This window comes from Protopterus annectens, chromosome 1.part1, assembly GCF_019279795.1.
Source record: "Protopterus annectens isolate FY-2018-M chromosome 1.part1, PAN1.0, whole genome shotgun sequence".
Lineage (NCBI taxonomy): Eukaryota > Metazoa > Chordata > Ceratodontiformes > Protopteridae > Protopterus > Protopterus annectens.
In genome coordinates this window covers 1,364,560,980-1,364,581,357 of record NC_056726.1, presented here as the reverse complement: position 1 = coordinate 1,364,581,357, position 20,378 = coordinate 1,364,560,980, and positions in this window count along the sequence as shown.

Here is a 20,378-nt window from a genome sequence, read left to right as displayed (position 1 = left end):
AATATAGATGATTCTTATGCCATATGTAGGAGTCATGGGCAGTGCCAAACTGCTGTTAATACATTTTAGTAATCAACCTCTGTACATTGCACACAACCTATCAGTTGACAGAATCTTTTCACTTCTTATTGACATGATATTCTGTTGTCCATGGAGAGCTAGTGGGAGCAGTTATAGCTGCAGGTGTACAGGAGGTGTGCAATGTTAAGGAAGCCACACAAGGTGGTGCTCTATCCCAAAAACTGCTGAAGAAGCAGGCATGCTTAACCATATATGAACCTAGCGCATCAAGAAATATACTAAGCATTCTGCAGGATGACACCTTTGACATACCACATGCATCCCCTGTTTGTCTTTGCAGCAAATATAGTTAGAGTTACATACCTTACTGCTCATCTTTAGAGGACGTCCACACATTCCTCTTGATCCTGTTTGTTGGTGATACATGCCATTAAAACAAAACACTTAAAAAAAAAACAATTAAATGGTAGTACTGTCTTTTATGCTTCTTATTCTTCTGTATTTATAGGTCAATGTCACAGATGCATGCATTTGATTAAGTATTTATTAGCATGTTGTTGATAATGATATGCTGTCTCATGACTATGCTTTTTTGTAATATACTGGTTTTATATTTTCAGAATTTGTTCTGAGGACAAAACATTTAGCAATTAAAACTAAGCAAGGAAGGAAGCCAGTTCAGTTTCTTGTCAGTGTTTAGTAGCTTGGTGACACGTCAACTGACAAAGTACAGTTGTGTACACTTACCATAAATGTAGATGTTCGAGTGTATTCACTGTCGCAGTCCTGGTTAATTGCTTCCCATTAGGGGAGCACCTGACATCTGGGGCAAGTAAATGTAATGGCGTCGGCTGCATGTTTTATACCCCTGACGACCTGACGTCATAGAAGAAGGGACAGCAACCGATGCAGGACCCAAGACTTTGTTAATCAGGCCGACTGAGGGCTACCTGCAAGCAGATAAGCCAAATGTAATGACTGCAACAGTGAAACACGAAGAACATCTGCATGATATGTCCAAGTACATAACAATGGTCTGTCAGCTGCTGTCTGATTAACTGATGGCATGCAATCCAGTAAAACTATTGTTTTTAAAAAGGTTTGCACTTCCTGCAGTGCCGTCATCCTACCAGGTGCTAAGTAACAGCACTTATAGTCACCAAGTGGTAGATCACAAACGGATTCTGCAAGTTCTGACTAAATATGGATGTCAGTGTTTTGAGATTTTTTTTCTGAATAACACAGAGCCAGGACATACTGTACACTCTTATAGAAAGTAAAATAAAGAAATTAAAAAAATAGTTAAGTTGTAAAAAAACAATGTTTGAGCTTAGTTGCTTAAATGTGTTTCTGCAAAGTTTTCAGAAAGTGCAAAATCAGAACCTAATATCTGTTTACTAAACTAATTAATAGATATGTCAAGGATTCTGGCTTTAAAATAACTTTACCACTTTAAAGCAAACATCAGAAGGTATATTTGCTACAGGTAGAAAATGATTTCATTATTGCAGGTTAGAGTCAGTGTGTAGATATCAGTATCTCTTTTACCTAAGGGAGTATCATGTGATCAAGGAGAAGAGGGATGTGTTCTAAAGACAGCACCTACATGCATGCAGGTACTTTATGGGTTGGGAGTGACACACACAAAAGCAGCAGCAAAGTAAATATACCAAGTCTGAGATCGTACTACAGTGCGGAAATCAGATCGCACTACAGTGCAGAAATGAGCGGATTTCCTGTTTTGCTCAGCTTGGAAATGTTCAGTCTTCTAAACGTTGATAAAGTGAAGTTTCACTCATATGAAACTTCACTTTTCTGGTCACAGTTTTTTAAAAGCCAGTCTACTGACATTTCGATCATGTCAGGTAGACAAATATATATATATATATATATATATATATATATATATATATATATATGAATGATACACAAGTTGTCAAATGGCACAGCTGATCAAAAATCAGCTTCTTGAATGTGCTGACTTTGCTTTTGTACAATATAGTAGTTCAGTGAGAATAAAGGAATTTGCCCTTTCCTCACTGTAGTGTGACCTCAGAATTGCTGTATATAATTAACAGGCAGATGGTGGGGTGGGGTGCATCAGTACCTGCCTCCCTGCAAAAAAAAGTGAAGAGTTTACTGTTTTTTTTTTTTTTTTTTTTAATGAGTGTTTTGAATATTTGTGCTTGAGAAGGTAACATTCGTAGTGTGTGTGTGCATGTGTGTGTGTGTGTGTGTGTGTGTGTGTGTGTGTGTGTGTGTGTGTGTGTGTGTGTGTGTGTGTGTGTGTGTGTGTGTGTGTGTATGTGTGTGTGTGTGTGTGTGTGTGTGTGTGTGTGTGTGTGTGTGTGTGTGTGTGTGTGTGTGTGTGTGTGCGTGTGTGTGTGTGTGCGTGTGTGTGTGTGTGTGTGTGTGTGTGTGTGTGTGTGTGTGTGTGTGTGTGTGTGTGTGTGTGTGTGTGTGTGTGTGTGTGTGTGTGTTTCAATGGGTGCAGTTCATATTGCTCAGCTTTGATCACAGTAGATAACATTTGTAGAGGGTGTGGAGGGGAGTCATCACCTTGCAGAAAACACTGCTCTTATAATTTTACCATTTTTAACTGTTTGTGCAGTTGATTACATTTTCAACATTTTCTGTTTCAGCAATGTTGCCATTTGAGTTTTGGTAATATGTTATTTCTCTATAGATAGATAGATAGATAGCAAAATTCCACATGCGCTCAAGGATATAAAATAACATAATGCCATCTAGTGAGTAAAAGGATAAAACAAGGCAGCATTACAGTATAGCCTTCTCCACTTAAATAAAATGCATACATATATACATGCCTACAAAATAAATGCAAACTGCATATCAAACAGAATAAAAACCAGGTCCTTAATGCCTGTCCACTGCCAAATGTCATCCATATATTACATCATAAATTGTTTTAAAGGCAGTCTTTACATTTTTAAAACAAACCTTTCAACAAGCTAGTCAATTCTGCTTGAAGAATGGCTTCTGTCCCTTAATAAGTGCTGTGAAGTACCTTCCAAATTCATGGACGAAGTTAGATTCTTCATCTTCAGATTGTTAAGGTATGGTAATTTCCAAAAACCTTTTATCATTGGAATTATGTCTCTCCATAGTATGGGAAGAAATAGCCAGGGAATTGTTATGGCTAGGCTTGTATAAGCCCTAGGGCCGATAGCCTAGTACCAACCTATGAACCTATGAACCTATGAACCTCCATCACATTCAGCAAGATCGAAAATAGCAACCTTATTGTCCCAACCTTTCTTGAAAAGATATATGTGAAACATTTAAAATACCCCCTTTGTTCCAAACTGTACCTTTAGTTATTCTCACCTTCAGGCTTATTAACTAAGTAGGCATGATGAACTTTACTTTGTTTTATCTAACTGTACTCATCCCATCTTACTGTATCAACCTCAGCTTGAATCTTGTTAAGTCAAACAATAAGACATAATTGCCTAAGATTCAGAAAGATGTCCAGCATGATTATGGTGTGCCTACCCTAGTTACAGCTCACAGTGGGACGTGGTCCAAGGTCAGTTATCAGTTCATCAGACAGAAAATCACAGCCCACTTTACTGCTTATTAGAAATGCCCCTTGCAGTATGCATAAACCTGAGGCAATGAGAAATGTGACGAGAATCACAGATGATCACAGAGGATGTAGGCACCACAATGCTTTTGCATGCACTAATACACAACAGAAAAACAAGCATGCCACTTTAAAGGAGTCACTGGTTTATAGGGGAATACTCGGCTAACTGCCCTGAAGGGGCATTTTAAGCTTAGCCAATAACCCATGGTCAGAATCAAACCTTGTACCTTGTCTCTTTGAGGTAAGGACATTAACCATTATGCCAACCCCACCTCTCACTGCAAAGTTTAAATCTGTTATGACCTTAAAAAGTTGTGGAAATGGTTGTATAGGATAGTAGTAAAAGGAGACAGCAACCAGAGATGAATAACCAAGGGAAACAGGAAAGTTAAGAATGGCAGTGGGAGAGGGAAGGAAGATAGACTGTTTTGTGGGATAGACGTCTATTCTAAGAAGGGTAGCTGAGAAAAAATGTAAGGGAAGGTACAGTTATAATTAAGTATCAGAAGAAGGAGCAAATGCTCAATCATATAACATAGACAAAGACTTGACAGTGGAGATGCTGGCACACTGAGGTGGTGGATATTTAGAGACACACACAAAGGGAAGACACTGGTGATGAGGAGGGACTGACAGTGGAGAAGTTGGCAAACTGAGGTGATGGAGACAGAGTGTTTGGAGACACACACACAAGTGGAAAACACTGGTGATGAGGAGAAACTGACAGTGGTGATGCTGGTACACTGAAGGGGCAGAGACAGAGTATTTGGAGACACACACAAAGGGAAGACACTGGTGATGAGGAGGAACTGACAGTGGTGATGCTGGTACACTGAAGGGGCAGAGACAGAGTATTTGGAGACACACACAAAGGGAAGACACTGGTGATTAGGAGGAACTGACAGTGGTGATGCTGGTATACTAAAGGGGCAGAGACAGAGTATTTGGAGACACACACAAGTGGAAAACACTGGTGATGAGGAGAAACTGACAGTGGTGATGCTGGTACACTGAAGGGGCAGAGACAGAGTATTTGGAGACACACACAAAGGGAAGACACTGGTGATGAGGAGGAACTGACAGTGGTGATGCTGGTATACTGAAGGGGCAGAGACAGAGTGTTTGGAGACCCACACAAAGGGAAGACACTGGTGATGAGGAGGAACTGACAGTGGTGATGCTGGTACACTGAAGGGGCAGAGACAGACTATTTGGAAACACACACAAAGGGATGACACTGGTGATGAGGAGGAGGACTACACAACAAACAGGGAAGGAATTTCACACACAAGGATGGGAAACACTAGAGGTGGACTTAGGGCAGATAAGACTTTCTGTAAAAGACAGCACTATGATCGTCCTTCCCCCTGGGCCTCCTGAGATAGTGATAACAAGGACAGACAATGATGTGACTCTGTTAGCTGCAAAATGGAACTTTCATGATGGAAAATGCAGGGTTCTAGTCACCTGTCTATCAGCTCCCACATCACATCCACTATCTACCTGTATGTGACGTATGTCTCAGCCCTCCAAATGGCACTGGATAGAGTAATGGCACACTCAGATGATGAACCAGTACCAGGGTCAGGCAGATGGCTCTTGCCTGTCCCTGCTGCATCACCTGGGTCTGACCTGAATATAGCTGGAGTACTTGCAGAAGATGGCTCTGCCTGCTGGGGGACTGGAGACCTTAGCCATGACACAGGCAGTGCCATTGCATCTGCTGTTTAAAATGAAAACATAAATGGAGAGAAATAAAATAATGAACAGAAAATAATTATTAAAGAAAGGATAGTGACAAAGGAAGGGAAGGAAGTGATGAGGGAAAAAAGTATTTTCATGATGTGTACATATATTAATATAGCAAACACACTACTGAATTGTAATATGCTACCAAAAAGTACAGGGATATGGTGGTGTCCCACTGACTGCTTGTACCTATAATATAACTGCCTGTATGCTAAGATGCCATCTCGACAAAAGGGCCATAGATAGCATTCTGGATGTGTGAAGATGTGGTTGTATAACTTGTAGGAAGGAAACTGATGTGTCTATAGAAAGCTGTTATAACTGTGGCACCCCACCACTTGCCCAGTAATCAAGGATCTGCAGTCCTCAGTCTTCACCACTACCACCAGTGTGGGACTGTACATTGGGTGGATGACAAGTACACAAACAGTAAAGTGCAGTTACCCTTAAGAGCACACAGAGACCACAGTCAGTCTGGTGCTGGGTTCTCTTTCTTTCTCGATTTCCCCAATAAGACTCCCCACTGGCACAGCTATAGAGTTGAGATCTCAGCTGAGTGGCCAAGCCAAGACCTCCAGCACCCTCTGTCAAGCCAGTTCTTCTTGTCCCTGCCCAAGTAGCTGATACACACACTCTTTGAGATTTGATTTAAACACAAACACACACAGACACACGTACACACACACACACACACACACACACACACACACACACACACACACACACACACACACACCTGGGAATGGCTGGTAGGGGTTGCTACCTATTCAGCCCTTTTCCCAGACTATAAGGTAGTTATTACTGCCACCAGCCAACTCTTTATCAGCTACTTTAAGGCTCTTAACCAAGGGTGTCCAATCTTACTGTATAATGTTACTATTAATCCAAACAGTACTTTGACCAAGAGCAAGGCTATTAAGAGTGACCCACAGTATAACTAAATAAATATGCAAATACTCTCAGAACTTAAATATGTCTCACAAATATCAGCCACAATGAACGGTTTACATATATTTAATAATAAATAATAAAATTATAACAAGAAAATATGCAGTAAATAATCACAGTTACATCAGAGTTCAAAATCACAGTAAATACTTAAAATTAATCTCCTGTGTTTCAGTCTCCCCTGTTAAATAATATACAATAGATACAATAGTGCAGATACATTTCTGCTCAGTACTTTACAAAATATTTCTTCAACACGTCTGTACAATATGAGATGCAGTTCTAATACATCTGTAACACAAGCATATGAATCATGTTGCTATTCACAAATGACACATAACCATTTACAAAATTCCAGACAGCTGTGCTGGCAGTATCTCCCTTTTGTTGCACTTCTACATAAATCATGTTGATATTCAAAAATGACATATACTTTATTTACAAAATTTCAGATAGGTGGACTGGCAGTATTTCCTTTTGTTACAATAACATGTTAAACCTGTGTACCTCTGCCATAATATACCTATTCTTTTGTGTATGCATAGCAGGTATATAGCAAACAAACTGCAAAGAACAGACTTACAGATAATGTGTATAGCTTTCGACTCATATTCAGAAATCCACTAAATGTGCTACACAAATGCCTACACATCTTAACATAGGTAATATTGTTTGCACAGTGTCACACACATACATGCTGCTAGCTGATAGTAAAACATACTACTACATTAATTATAATTACAAAAAGAAATGAAATAGTATACACCCTCCAACTGAAAAGTCTCTCCATTCTTAAGTATAAAATATTATTCTCCTCTGTAGCTTCCCAAACTAGAAAATACTGTATCATTAACTAATGTGCCTACAAAGCAATACAAGTATTAATTAGACAAACAATACAGACAAAACAGATATTTATAATACATTGTGGGTGTCCTTAGTCTTACTTCTTCTTCCAGCAACTAAGAAAGTCAGGATGGCACCTGCTCAGGTCACTGTAGTCCTACCTACACATCTCACCAGAGTGAGGTTTTCCAGTAACATCAGACAACACTCTAGCACAATTGTGCAAGATATCCACTTTATTCTGGGGAGCCCTCAAAGAAACTCCCAGTCAGGTGCTCTCAGTGGTCCCTATGCTACAGATAAAGGAAAATCTTACTTGCCTTGCTGTGCCATTAGGAATCTCTGTCACATATAGTACTCTTAGAAAACATGTCCATTCAAGTCTCATTCTAGAGAACTGTGGCAGTCCTGTCATGTTGATTGACTTTTTCTTTGCTGCACAACATAAGGCATCATAGTAATGTGACCTGTCATGTGTGACCAATAATGTAGCACACAAAATGTTGGTGTGGCAGAGTGGTGTGAAGGTGTAAAGGGTAACAAGAAATGTGTGTAGTATGTGCACATTGCCAAGTTTAAAAGATGACATGAAATGCTTGTGGTATGTGCATGTTGTCAGGTGTAAGAGATGACATGGAATGTTTGTTGTCTGTGCATATTGCCAGGTGTAAGAGATGGCATGAAATGTGTGTAGTATGTGCACATTGCTAGGTGTAAGAGATAACATGAAAGGTGTGTAGCATGTGCACATTGCCAGGTGTAAATGGTGACATGAAATGTGTGTAGTATGTTCAGATTGCCAGGTGTAAGAGATAACATGGAATGTGTGTAGTATTTGCACATTGCCAGGTGTAAGAGATGACATGAAATGTGTATAATATGTGCATGTTACCAGGTGTAAGAGATAACATGAAATGAGTGCAGTATGCACACATTGCCAGGTGTAAAGGGTAACATGAAATTTGTGCAGTGTGTGCATGTTGCCAGGTACAAGAGATGACATGAAATGTGTGTAGTATATGCATGTTGCCTAATTATGAGATTGGTTATGCTCTTCAGTACTTCCATCTATGAAAACACTGTACGTTTTTACATTTTTGCATGTCCCTGTTATGATTATTGATGATTACCTTTTAGCATGATTTGGTTAATAAGTAAACAGCCTAGAAGCAGCTATTCAGCAGCATTCATTAGACTGTACCTAAATAATATAACTGCCTCTAATTTTCATGATATAAACCCCAGCAGCTGCCAAGACCCTCCTCATGCTATGGAAGATTTCATCATGGCAATCTCCCAGGCTGAGTGAGTCAGTGATACAGAAACATTCTTATCATTGGCTACATTTCTTTGCAAGGTAAGTGTGCATTTCAACATTTTTCCTTACTTGCTGCTTCTACTGTTATGTAAAAACTACATAGGCAATGTAAGTAAAAGACAGTTCCAACAGGAACCAGGTACCTCAGTAACAAACACAGTCTGTATCCAAATGAAAAAATAAAACTAAGGTACGGCTCCAGGCTCTCCAAATAATTATATTGCAGAAACACAAGCGCTTTCACCATCAGGCTTCTTCAGGTGTATAGAACAAAGTACAGACACACCTGTCTTTATACTAACAATCAGTGAATCACATGATTTGATAGTAATTCTCTTAAAGAAATAAAGTAACAGTTACATAAACTGTAACATAAAAACACAAACTACATAAAACAATGTCAATATAATACCAAATGGTGTATTAAAAGATAAACTGTATATATCTATAACAAATATACACAAATGAAAGATATGACAGAATTAGAACACAATATTATCTACGAAGTGGTCTATTCTTTAAAATAGGTCTCAATGGTACACAATCATTTAAACCATGACCAATATTTGCTCTTAGTTTCGAATCCATTTGGTTTGTAAATTCTCAGTTCGGATTCTGATGTCACCTCCTCTTAAATTAACACAGCATTTACCTAATACCCTAAATGTGAAAATATGTTGCACATTGGTCTCCTAATATGTTTCGCAAGGGCATTAAACATACTGCCCTTTTTTATGTGGTATATATGCTCTCTAATCCTGTCTCTCAGTAGTCTGTCAGTCTTGCCAACATAAAATTTATGACAGGTCTGGCAAGTTGCTAAATAAACCACATGAGATGAATCACATTTAGCACTAGTTCTTAAAGTATAGATTTCTCCAGTGTCTGGATGTTGAAAAACTGTCCTTGGATCAATGAACTTGCAAAACTGACATTTAGTATAATGTATAGTCCCAGTACTATCACTGGTCATGGTCATAATTTGGTCCCTGGGGTTACAAAGTTGTCTCCTTAATGATTTCTTATTTTTAAAGGTGAACTGTTGATGCCTTCCTATCAGATTACAAATGTGTTGATCTGAGGTCAAAATATTCCAGTGACTATCTATGATATTGGTGTATTGTCTTATATTTCTGGAGTAACTGAAACACATTTTTATTTTTGTGTAGTCTTTATATTCGGTGTAGTATCTTCAGTTTGTTCTGAAAAGTAAGGTTTGGCTCTACTCTGTCTGAGTTTTCTAACAGTACTAATGCTCTGGTCCACAAGCATCTGGTCATAGCCTCTTTCTGTCAGTGCTGTAGCTATCTTATTAAGTTGTGCTGTAAAGTCTATTTCTCTGGCATTCAATCCAGAAGCCCTATATGCTTGATTTTGTGCTATATTCCTGAAAACAAATTGAGGGTGCATACTGTCTCTACTTAGTAGACTGTTGACATGGCACTCCTTCCTATACATTTGAGTGCTTAATTTGCCATTCAGCTCCTGTAAGACAGAAACATCCAAAAAGTTGACCTTACTAAAAGACCAATTCATAGTAAATTTAAGAAAATGTGATGAGATATTGATATGGTTGAAAAATAACGAGTTGTTCTATTGACCCCCCCCCCCCATATCAGAAAAAGGTCATCCACAAATCTACAGAAGAACAGGACATCATCCTTGAATTTGCTTGTAGCTATGTTATCTTGTTCTCATTTCAACATTACTGCATTAGCATAGCTATTAGCACATGATGTACCCGTGGCTACCCCATTGCATTGTAAGTATACATTGTCCCTGAACATAAATACATTGTTCTCTAAAACTAAGTTCAGTAAGGATTGTATCAGATTCACTGTGTTGCTATCATATTTTTTGTGCATCCAACATCAATTTAACAATACTCTGGATCCCATATTCATTGGAAATGACAGTGAAAAGTGACACAACATCAAGTCTGACCAATAATATCTTTTTCAGTTCAACCTGTTGTTCTCTTTCACAGGTGAAGCTGTATAAGTCCCTAACAAACTGTTCAGTATCCTTTAATATATGGTTTGAATGTTCAAGGCGTTTCCTCAAGAATTTTTCAACGAATATAGAAATGGACTCTGTGCAGGAGTTGCTACCCGCTACAATGGGTCTCATGGGGGAGACATAGGCAATGTGCTTATTAATGTTTTTCTACAGTTTATAAATTGCATGTACATTCATGTGGAGTAAAGTGTTTCAAGTAACAGGGGTTGTCTTGAGACAAGTAGATGCAAGTCCATCAGCTCTTCTACAATAAAGTTCAACACCAACATTTTGTTAACATGTTGCCTAATCAGCATTAATCAAGACACAAATGCAATACGAATAAATAAAATGTAAATAATAAAATAATTATACAGGTATTAGTTGTGGGTGACGTGGTATGAGGTTGAGTACAAACTTTTAATTCCCTCAATAAAGGTGCAACATTGGGTAGATTAAGTCTTCTCCTTTGCTTCCTATCATGTGTATGCTATACTGACAGTGTATGTAGAATTTTGTCTGGCAGTGAGGATACTTCCTACTACATAATACTGCTGACAGATTTTATCATAATAGAGAGGAGACACAGCAGTAAGTGGAACAAAACAATATAAGGGAAGAGGTCCCCCATACAGGCAGTTCAAGTAATTGTAAGAAAATTTCATTTCATTCAATATATTCAAATAAATGATACAGTTCATTATAAATAGGAGAATAAATATTTATATAGTCTACCTATGAGAGTTTATAATTATTAATCTCCACAGTACCTGTTACTCCACTTTTCTAAACTACTTGCCCTAGTTCCTAGTAACATTTGTGCCTGGGCTAATGTAAACAGGTAAAACACTCAAAAAAATATATTGCAAAGGACTGCACCGGGGGGTGCCACAAGGAAACACTCAAGCCAAGAAATTTTTAATAGTATCAGCATAAACAGGGCAGGCCAGACTGTCCAGTCCCTGGGAAACAATATGTACCTCTTTGCATGACATCCATAAGTATGGGCAAAAGAGAAACATAATCATGGTTACATGGTCCAAACATCTCTTCTATTATAGTAGTCAGAGTATTTTAATTTGAACCAATTTCTTTTCTGGGGCTCCATGTTCTACATTTGCCTTTGCTTGCAATTTGTTTGTGATAGTAAATTCCTTTTGTTGCGTTATAGTTCTAAGCTTGGAGGTATTAAACTCTGACTTTCTTACTGGAGCAACCTTCCTGACATGCTTGATCATAACATTTTCCATTAGTAAGATATGATCTAATATTAAGTCAACACCCCCTTCATCACAACAAGATTGTCAGATGTTATATCTGATTTGCTTTGTTATTATCAGAATGACCTTATATATTTTGTAATGAGGAAAGACAGTGACACCAAAAACTAAATTGCTCCATTCGCAGAAGACTTTGCATGGTTTGCTATTCTCGTTCACAGTTTCCAGGATTTCACTCCCTCTAATATGCTATCTGGATGACAACTACCTCTCACCTTGATATTAACATCACTTAATACAATCATGTCTTTCTTGAGAATTATTTCCAGAACACACACTCTTGCTGTTTATAGAATTCTTCATTACTCTCTTAGTTTGTTGTGTAAGTGGATCCTATCAGTAAGAATCTTTTCACTAAATGGCTCCCATTCAAGCAGGGCTTTATTTGCTTTCTTAGCATAAATCCCACACCATTCCTATGGTCTGGAATACAACAGTGGATGCCCAGACACCAAGTCTATATGTCCAGATACCATCCAACATATTTCCCTCAGGCCTAATATCTCGGTCTTATACATGTCCATTTCTTTGGCCTCTTGTGCCAGTTCCCTGACTTGTATAAAGTTCTCACATTTCATGCTCCAGTCACAGTAATATTTATCTGGAAAGAAGATTCAGTAGTAACAAGCTTCCTTTTGGCTTTGGCTATTCTGTTTCATGTATACGTCCTGCAATCTTTTCTCTTGATACTTCAGTTTTTGATTTATAAGGTATTTACCACAAGCAAAACTGATGAATTCCAGTAAGAATAACCTCCATACAATATAATCAAAAGTCCAGATTTGAAGGATCTGCAGTTTTGAACTAAATTTTTTTTCTTCAGCTGCAATGAATCTATTTAGCTAGGAATCTGCACTACTGCATTCAGTCCTGTTCCACTCAGTTTAGCGCAGGGGCATACAGCTTGTCATGTGAGTAGCAATCATTTAAACCCCAGTATGATACAACTCTACCAAAGAGGTCTTGGTGCTACTGCACTAGTGAAAAGAGCCAAAAAATAAATAAATAACTAATCTTGCTGATAAATACTTTCAACTAATTAAGTCAGGTAATATTTAGCTCTTTCGGGCAAACCAAATCCTCCATATATCTTGTTCTTCCTCTGTCAGCTATTATCCTCTCCTTTCAACTTCTTATGTAGAAAATTGAGTGGCCTAAAAGTAATTCATCTTAATTTCTGCAGCATTTGCAGTCTGACAATTCAGATCCTGTGTCTTCTGGAAACCTGCTTCACGTTTCAAATTAAGAATGCAACAATTTACACATAAAATGGGCAAGACAGATTCCACAATGAGGCAGTTGTGTGTGTATTCTTGTAAAGACATACCTTAACTGGTATTTCAAAGCACCAATGTTATGCCAATTAAAATCCTGCTTGATCCTTATAAATCCTGAAGGTTATCAAAAATATACATTCCGATCAGTAAACTGAGTGTCCTGGAGAATATTCTTGCATGGGCAGCGGCATCTATCAAAGCCAAATTACTTTACATTGTGGATTTCAGCCATGATATGTCCAATCATAATGATAACCCTGAAGAGCTCTACAGCCAGCAAGGGCCAGCAAAGACAACATTAGGGTCTGGGTCATCTGCACTGTGACCATCAAGCAACCTTTGCCATCACATAATTTTTGACCAGAGTTTCACTGGCTCATCGGTTACACATTAATACAAAACTACTGCAACGGCAGGTCAAGCACGTTATACATCAAGAAGACTGACACGTCATAAGCTGGGTACCCACAGCTACTCATACACTAACCTACATGGTTAAAAGGAGAAACAAGATCCTGGAGAGCCTAGCACCCTTAAAATTATGTAAGGAAAAATAGACATGGCAGCCATGGATGACAGAATTCTTAAAATCCCTAATGATCTCTAACAGTAAAATCTGGGCATGCCTTAAACAATCAAACTCTCTTACTCTACATTTGCATTTTAGAACAGTAAGTGTCACACTGAACAAGACTATTAAATTTCAGAAACACAGTTCCTTTACAACCCTACAAGGTTCATAGCTTCATAGAAGGTTACTAGGCTAACGGCCCTAGATCTTTTACAAGCTTAGACATATTTATCCCAAGTTGCCCCAATTGCTGACGGTTAGGTGAGTAAAGTTCACAGATGTAAGGGTCTATGGTAGTTAATAATGACTTCCTCTGTCCAGGAGGGACAAGAGCATCACCCCAGGAGTGAATTTGTGATCACCCATCTATGGATCTAGGTTGCATTTGAATAGGGTCAGGGCGGGGTTCTGTTCCACGTGAACTGGAAGTTTGTTGGATAGAAGTGGCAGTCTCTGGGAGATGTATCTATCTCTCCAGCATGACCTGTTCATGTCAGAGACTAGGTTAAGATCCCTGGAATGAATGACCCTCATGCAGTTTGCTTTACAAATGCATAGCATATCCATCAGGACCAGGTTAGAGACTGCTCTGTAAGCCAGGCACAGGTCACCCCTTAGCAATCTGTAGGATACAGAATACAATGGCAGGGATTTCAGTCTTTCTGTGTAAGACTTGTTTTGTGTACCCAGTAATTTCTTGGTGAGAAACCTCTGTGGTCTCTCCAATTGTTGCAGGTGTTGTTGAGGTACATGCAAAAAGGGAGCATTGTACTCAATTACTGGTCTGATGAGAGCTGAGTATAATGAAATTATAATATTCTTAGATCTAGTTGTGATGCCTTTACTTACACAATGTGCCACATAGAAGGATTTCTTTACAACTATGGGCACATGGTGGTTAAAGTTCAGGTTGTTATCAACCTGAGTACCCAAATCACATACCACTGGGCCTACACTTGCAATTAGCAGGGATGTCAGCTTTCCAAAAGGAATAATAATGCATTTTTTGCATTTAACTTTAATCCATGGCTTTGCCACCAATCATTTGTTTGTGTTTTCCCTGTCTGCATATATTAACATCACTGGGGGACTCAGTGATTGCTCCCAATATCCAATCATCAGTGAACTTTGTCAGCTACATTCCATGCAAGTTTGCCTGGACTTCTGAGAATTAAATTCAGAACGGAAAGTGTCCCAGCACAGAACCACTGGTGGTCTTTTACTATACATGAAGTCACCCACTTTGACATTATGTGTACTTCCAGTGAGCCAGTTGGCTACCATCTGGTAATGTAAGGGTTAATTCCCAAATGGGAGAGTTTCTCTATAATGCTTGAGTAGGGGATTGTGTCAAATGCCTTGGCTACGTCAAGATAGGTGACATGCACTATCTTTCCCTCATCCACGGTCCTGGTGACTTTCTCCAAGAAGTCAACCATGTTTAACAGGCATGATCAACTTTTAACGAATCTGAACTAGGTTGGGTCCAGAGTTTGCAAATTATCTATGTCTTTCATAATAAGGTCCATAAAGATTCTTTCCATTGCCTTGAAAATGAGGCTAGTCAAGCTTTTGGGCCTATAATTCGTAGGGTCAGTTGATGGTCCCCCTTTGTGCAGAGGGATTACTGTTGCTGCCGTGCATTTTGCCAGAACTTTGTCAGTTCACAGGCTGCGGTTAAACAAAGATCCAAGTGGGTTTGCTAGATCATGTTTTAAGATGTTTAAAAGGCAACGCAGGATGTTCTCTGGTCCCATTGATTGTGTGTTTTTGGCCTTGGAGAGCACCAAGATGACCTGCTCTCTTGAAATAATAGACTGAGGAATGGTGACAAGTATACATTGGGGGATGACTGGAAGGGAAAGGGAAGTGAAGTTTGTTCCATATCTACCAGCTAGCAGGTTGGCAATTACCTTCGGTTGAGTATGGGTGATGCCGTCCACAACCAGTTCAGCACATAGCTGGGTATTCCCTTTTAGATTTCAAATGTAGCTAAAGAATGCCCTGTGACTACCCTTAGCTAGGGGAAGCTATTTTTGCTTCATAATTAGCTTTGTTTGTTTAAGCTAGAGAGGGATTTCTTGCTCTGATAAGCCAGTTCCCTCTTGTTCTTGGACATTAGTTTCTTTCTGTTGTTATATAGCCTGTTTATACTAGGAGTCCACCAGAGGTGCTTTTTTTTCAGCAAGACCTGGTTCTAATCTGGCCAGGTACAGCCAATTCTATGCAACTGCTTATGTGGTTATACAGGGCATTGCTGTACACCTCTGCATAAGAGGCTATATTATCTGCATTTGAGGGGGATTTGAAACTTCTTATGCCATCATTTAGTAGGAGGTAATTTGTCTTTGAAAAATTCTTAAGCATTTTTGAGTTTGATGGAGTATCTGGTCTTATAATTACATTGAACGAGACTGATTTATGGCCCGAGCTTACCAGGGAGGACACATCACATGGGGGGGTGCAATGCTCTCTTATGTTAATGAGTACTAATTTGAGGACATTTAAGCCTCTTGTGGGTGTGCTGGCTAGCTGTTCCAGAGCATTTGCATTGACAAAGTCCAACAACCTCTGAGCCAGCATGTTTGTGGCTGTGCATGGTTCCCAATCAATGGTAGGATAATTAAAATCATCCATGAGTAAGGTGTTGGGCTATATGGCAAGTGACTCCAGTAAGTCCAGGTATACAGTATGTTTTACCTGTTTCATGGTGGGGGACATATAACTAGCTATGATGTGGTAGGGTGCTTTGCCTATAGCTAATTAGACATGGAGTAGCTCAAGAAATGTATACTGTTTGAATAGTCTGAAGATACACCTCCTCCTTTGGTTCTTTCTCTCTCAGTTTGTGGTTTGAATCTATGGAAGGCATTGTAGCCCTGCACAGCCAGGGCACTTTCTGTGCCTTTGAACCATGTCTTAGTGACTGCACAGACATCAGTATCTTCCAAAGTGAGGAGTGCTTCCAGAGAGTGCAGTTTCTTGTTTAGACTCCTAGCATTAAGCAACAGTACCTTGAGTTTTTCTAGAAAGGATTTTGTTATGTTGGGAGGTTGGTTACTTTGACACTGGCTAAAAAAGGCAAAGTAGGGATGGCTAGTGTATTTGCCAGTATCCAAAAGCCTAGAGGAGACAGGTGCAGACCATCTCTGGCAAAGCAGTGTGGAATCCCAACCATGTTTTCCCAGGCTGACAGATATTGGATCACTTGGACTGAAACCAAAGCTAAGCCAGTTTTAAAGTCAAACATTTTTTGTTTGTATTGTGTCATCATCCTTGCATAAGAAAGAATTCTGCTTAAGGCTAGGCTTATGCCTACTTGTGACACATAATCTGAGAGCTCAGTCATGTCTCTCTTCATATAGTCAAGTGAGGCACATCTGAAGTCATTCAACCACACATGGACTATAACAAAGTCCTACCAGTACTTGTGGTTGACTGACTTGAGTGCTTGAGTGACTTGATGGATCCTAGCACCTGAGAAGCAGCTAACCATAACCCACTCCATATCCAGCTTGGTGACGGGAACTTCCGTGTGTCTCAAAAAGGAATCAGCTATGACCAATACATTAGGTTTTGTGGTATTATGCCTTATGGGCTTATTTGTTGAGACACTGGTGTGTGTGTTATTATGTGTTGTGGTCGCTTTTTGCATTGTCATGTGTTTAAGTGGTTTCCATTTGGGAGGCCTCTGATTTTTTGGTAAGTTACTAGTGAGTGCCTCTGCATATGTGAGTTTATGTGTCATGTCCTTATTTAGTGCGGGAAGCATGTGTGTGCTGACAACCTGTTTGGCATTGATTTGTCCTTATGTGAGAGTCTTGCCTCCAGTTTCATAGTGTAACTACATCTCTGAGATAAAGTATTTGTTTGTTTCAGGAGTAAGTGATTGTCAGTATACATGAAGCAATTACTACATTGCCTCAGGATGCCCATGTCTATCAGGCTGGCCAGAGAGATGATGGGAAACTGCTTGTCCATGATAGCAGGCTCTTGCTGTATATTTTATTAGGAAAGGGAATTGGTTAATTTGACGGGACTTTGTTGGTAGCACCAGTACTACAAGCGGGACCTATACTTTGTGTAGGCTAAGGTTGAGCAATAAGGCAATGCTGCTCAGTGCACAACTGAGTTGCTCCTAAAGCAGCAGAAAAGCTTTGAAGGTTTTCGCTGACAACTGTTTAGGGAAAAACTGAGCTTCTAGTGTTTTACGTCTTTACGGGCCACTGCGAATTGATGTGAGGGTTTAATACAAGCAAAGAGAAACAAGTTTTAAGCTAAATACCAATCAGGAAAGCACACAATAAGTCTTCCACCAGCAATCCCCAACTCAGACAGGTTAGAGCAGCACACTTCTGCCACAAAGGTGCAGAAAAACCCCTTTTTAATGTACAGTAGCTGGTTTGGAACCCAACTGTAACAAGGCCACACAAACTACCTACAACAGCCCTACAACTAACAGATATGATGTAATACAATGCAATTAACTACTTAAAGCAGCAGCAGATAGTACAGTTTTTTTTTGTTAAAACTGCTAAAGTACAGTCACATCATTTCTGTAGTGATGGGATTGCTATTATGAGGAGTGCTTAGGTTTCCTACAAAAATAAAGACTTACTGGGTATAGTGTTTTTCTAGGAGAAAAAGACTAAACCAAATAAAAAAATGGGAGGATAATTTATAATGACTAAAAATAAGGAGTTCTAGGACTGATAAATCATTTTTATCATCATCCTTAATTGCAATATGTTTTATGGGTAGTATACCGAAAGGAAGAATGAATAATAAGATGTGTATGTATATATATATATATATATATATATATATATATATATATATGGATCCCTATCAGGTTATCTAAAGAACACAACACTGACATTTAGAAGAAAGAGATGAAAACAATGAAAACATAAAAAGAAGAATGCTCAGAAATTCGAACTGCATAACATCGAACAACCAGCTGCAAATGTTATATAGAACTTTCTGTTTTTGAAACCAGAAAGGATTTGAATGAGATTGCTCTACAGTGACAATCAGAAAATTCACCCTTTAATTTCAGGCCAACTGTAAATATTGTATATAGTTAATCATACTGTTTTACTTATCAGAAAATGTATTAAGATTATTATACAATGGAATTATTTGAAAGATTAATAAAAATCACTTGGAGTAAAAAAAGAAAATTCACTCATCTCCATACAGGTGTGATGTCAAAGTTAGTATATGTAAGTTGCAAGGGATGTGGGGGTGCCAAAACTTAAAAAATCTTGTACTGAAGGTAAACAGCTGGATTTTCAAAATGCAGTTTGAGGATGTGAACGTTTGTACTTTTATGTTTTTGTTGTTTTCGTCTCATTCTTCTAAACTTTGGCGTTGTGTTCTTTTGGTAACCAGGTAGAGATCCATATATATATATATATATATATATATATATATATATATATATACATATATATATATATATATATATATATATATATATATATATATATATATATATATATATATATATATATTTAGAGAGAGAGAGAGAGATTACACTGGAAAAGTTTTCAGGTGGGAAAAAGAAAGAAATCTGAAGTGACATGATGTATGGAGAATATATGCTAAAAATTTAGCTGAAAAATAAACATAAAAGGAATGGGGTTAGAGAAAGTTGTATTTAGTAATTATGAAAAAATATTTTGATGTTATTTTTGGGGAAGTGTAGAAGAAGGAAATGAGGTATGCATTGAGAAAAAAGCAACAAATCAAGAGCTACTGGAACTGGTGATTTTTCATGGTGTTTACCACTGAATAAATTGCCTGTTGTAATAATGCTGTAGAAAAAAGTATGGAGGAAGCACTATACTCAATAAAAGAGTGAGGGTTTTCGGAGGAAAATTACTTCTGTTGTAAAGCAGGAGAGAGGTGCAACATGATAATATGAACATGATATATAGAAGCTATTATGAGGTTCGTTTTTAGAAACTAGTTAAGTTAATCAAGAGTATGTTACGTATGTATAAGGCTCCATATAGGCCATCTCCTATTCTGTATTTTTGTAAGCAACCTATACTCTGTTATACCTCAAGCTACTTGTATCCAATATGCAGACGATTCCACGCTAATATGCTCTGCCACCTTGCCATCTGTCCTGCAGTCCATAACCCAAAATGTGTTTAACATAGTCGAAAAATGGCTTCTACACTGATGCCTCATTCGGAATCCCAAAAAAACAAAACTGCTACTATTCACTCCCACACGTTGGGGCTCCCCACTTAATTTTACTGTCACATCAATCAATGGCATTATTATATCTCCTGATTGTACTACTAAACTTGTTGGGGTTCTAATTGACAACAACCTTACCTTTGATTTCCATATTAATAGTACTATAAAAACAGTCAACAAAAAACTAGGATCCCTATATAGGATTAAATCCTTTTGTCACCACTAACCAGGACCACCATTGCCCATACCCACTTAATCTCTACCCTCCTTTATGCCTCACCTATATATACGAAACTAAGTATAAAACAACATCAACAAGCTAGCAATCTCCTATAATAATATTGCCAGATTTGCAACTGGATCTGCCTTCAGACCCCCACCATTATGATAATCTTAAACAGCTAGGATGGCTAAAACTGCCAAATACAATATTATTTAATCAGTTAGCAGTTGCCCACAAGATCCTGTGCCAACCTACTAACACACCAAAACTTACTAACCTATTCACCCCCTATAATAACCTCAAGACCCTACGCTCATCAAATAA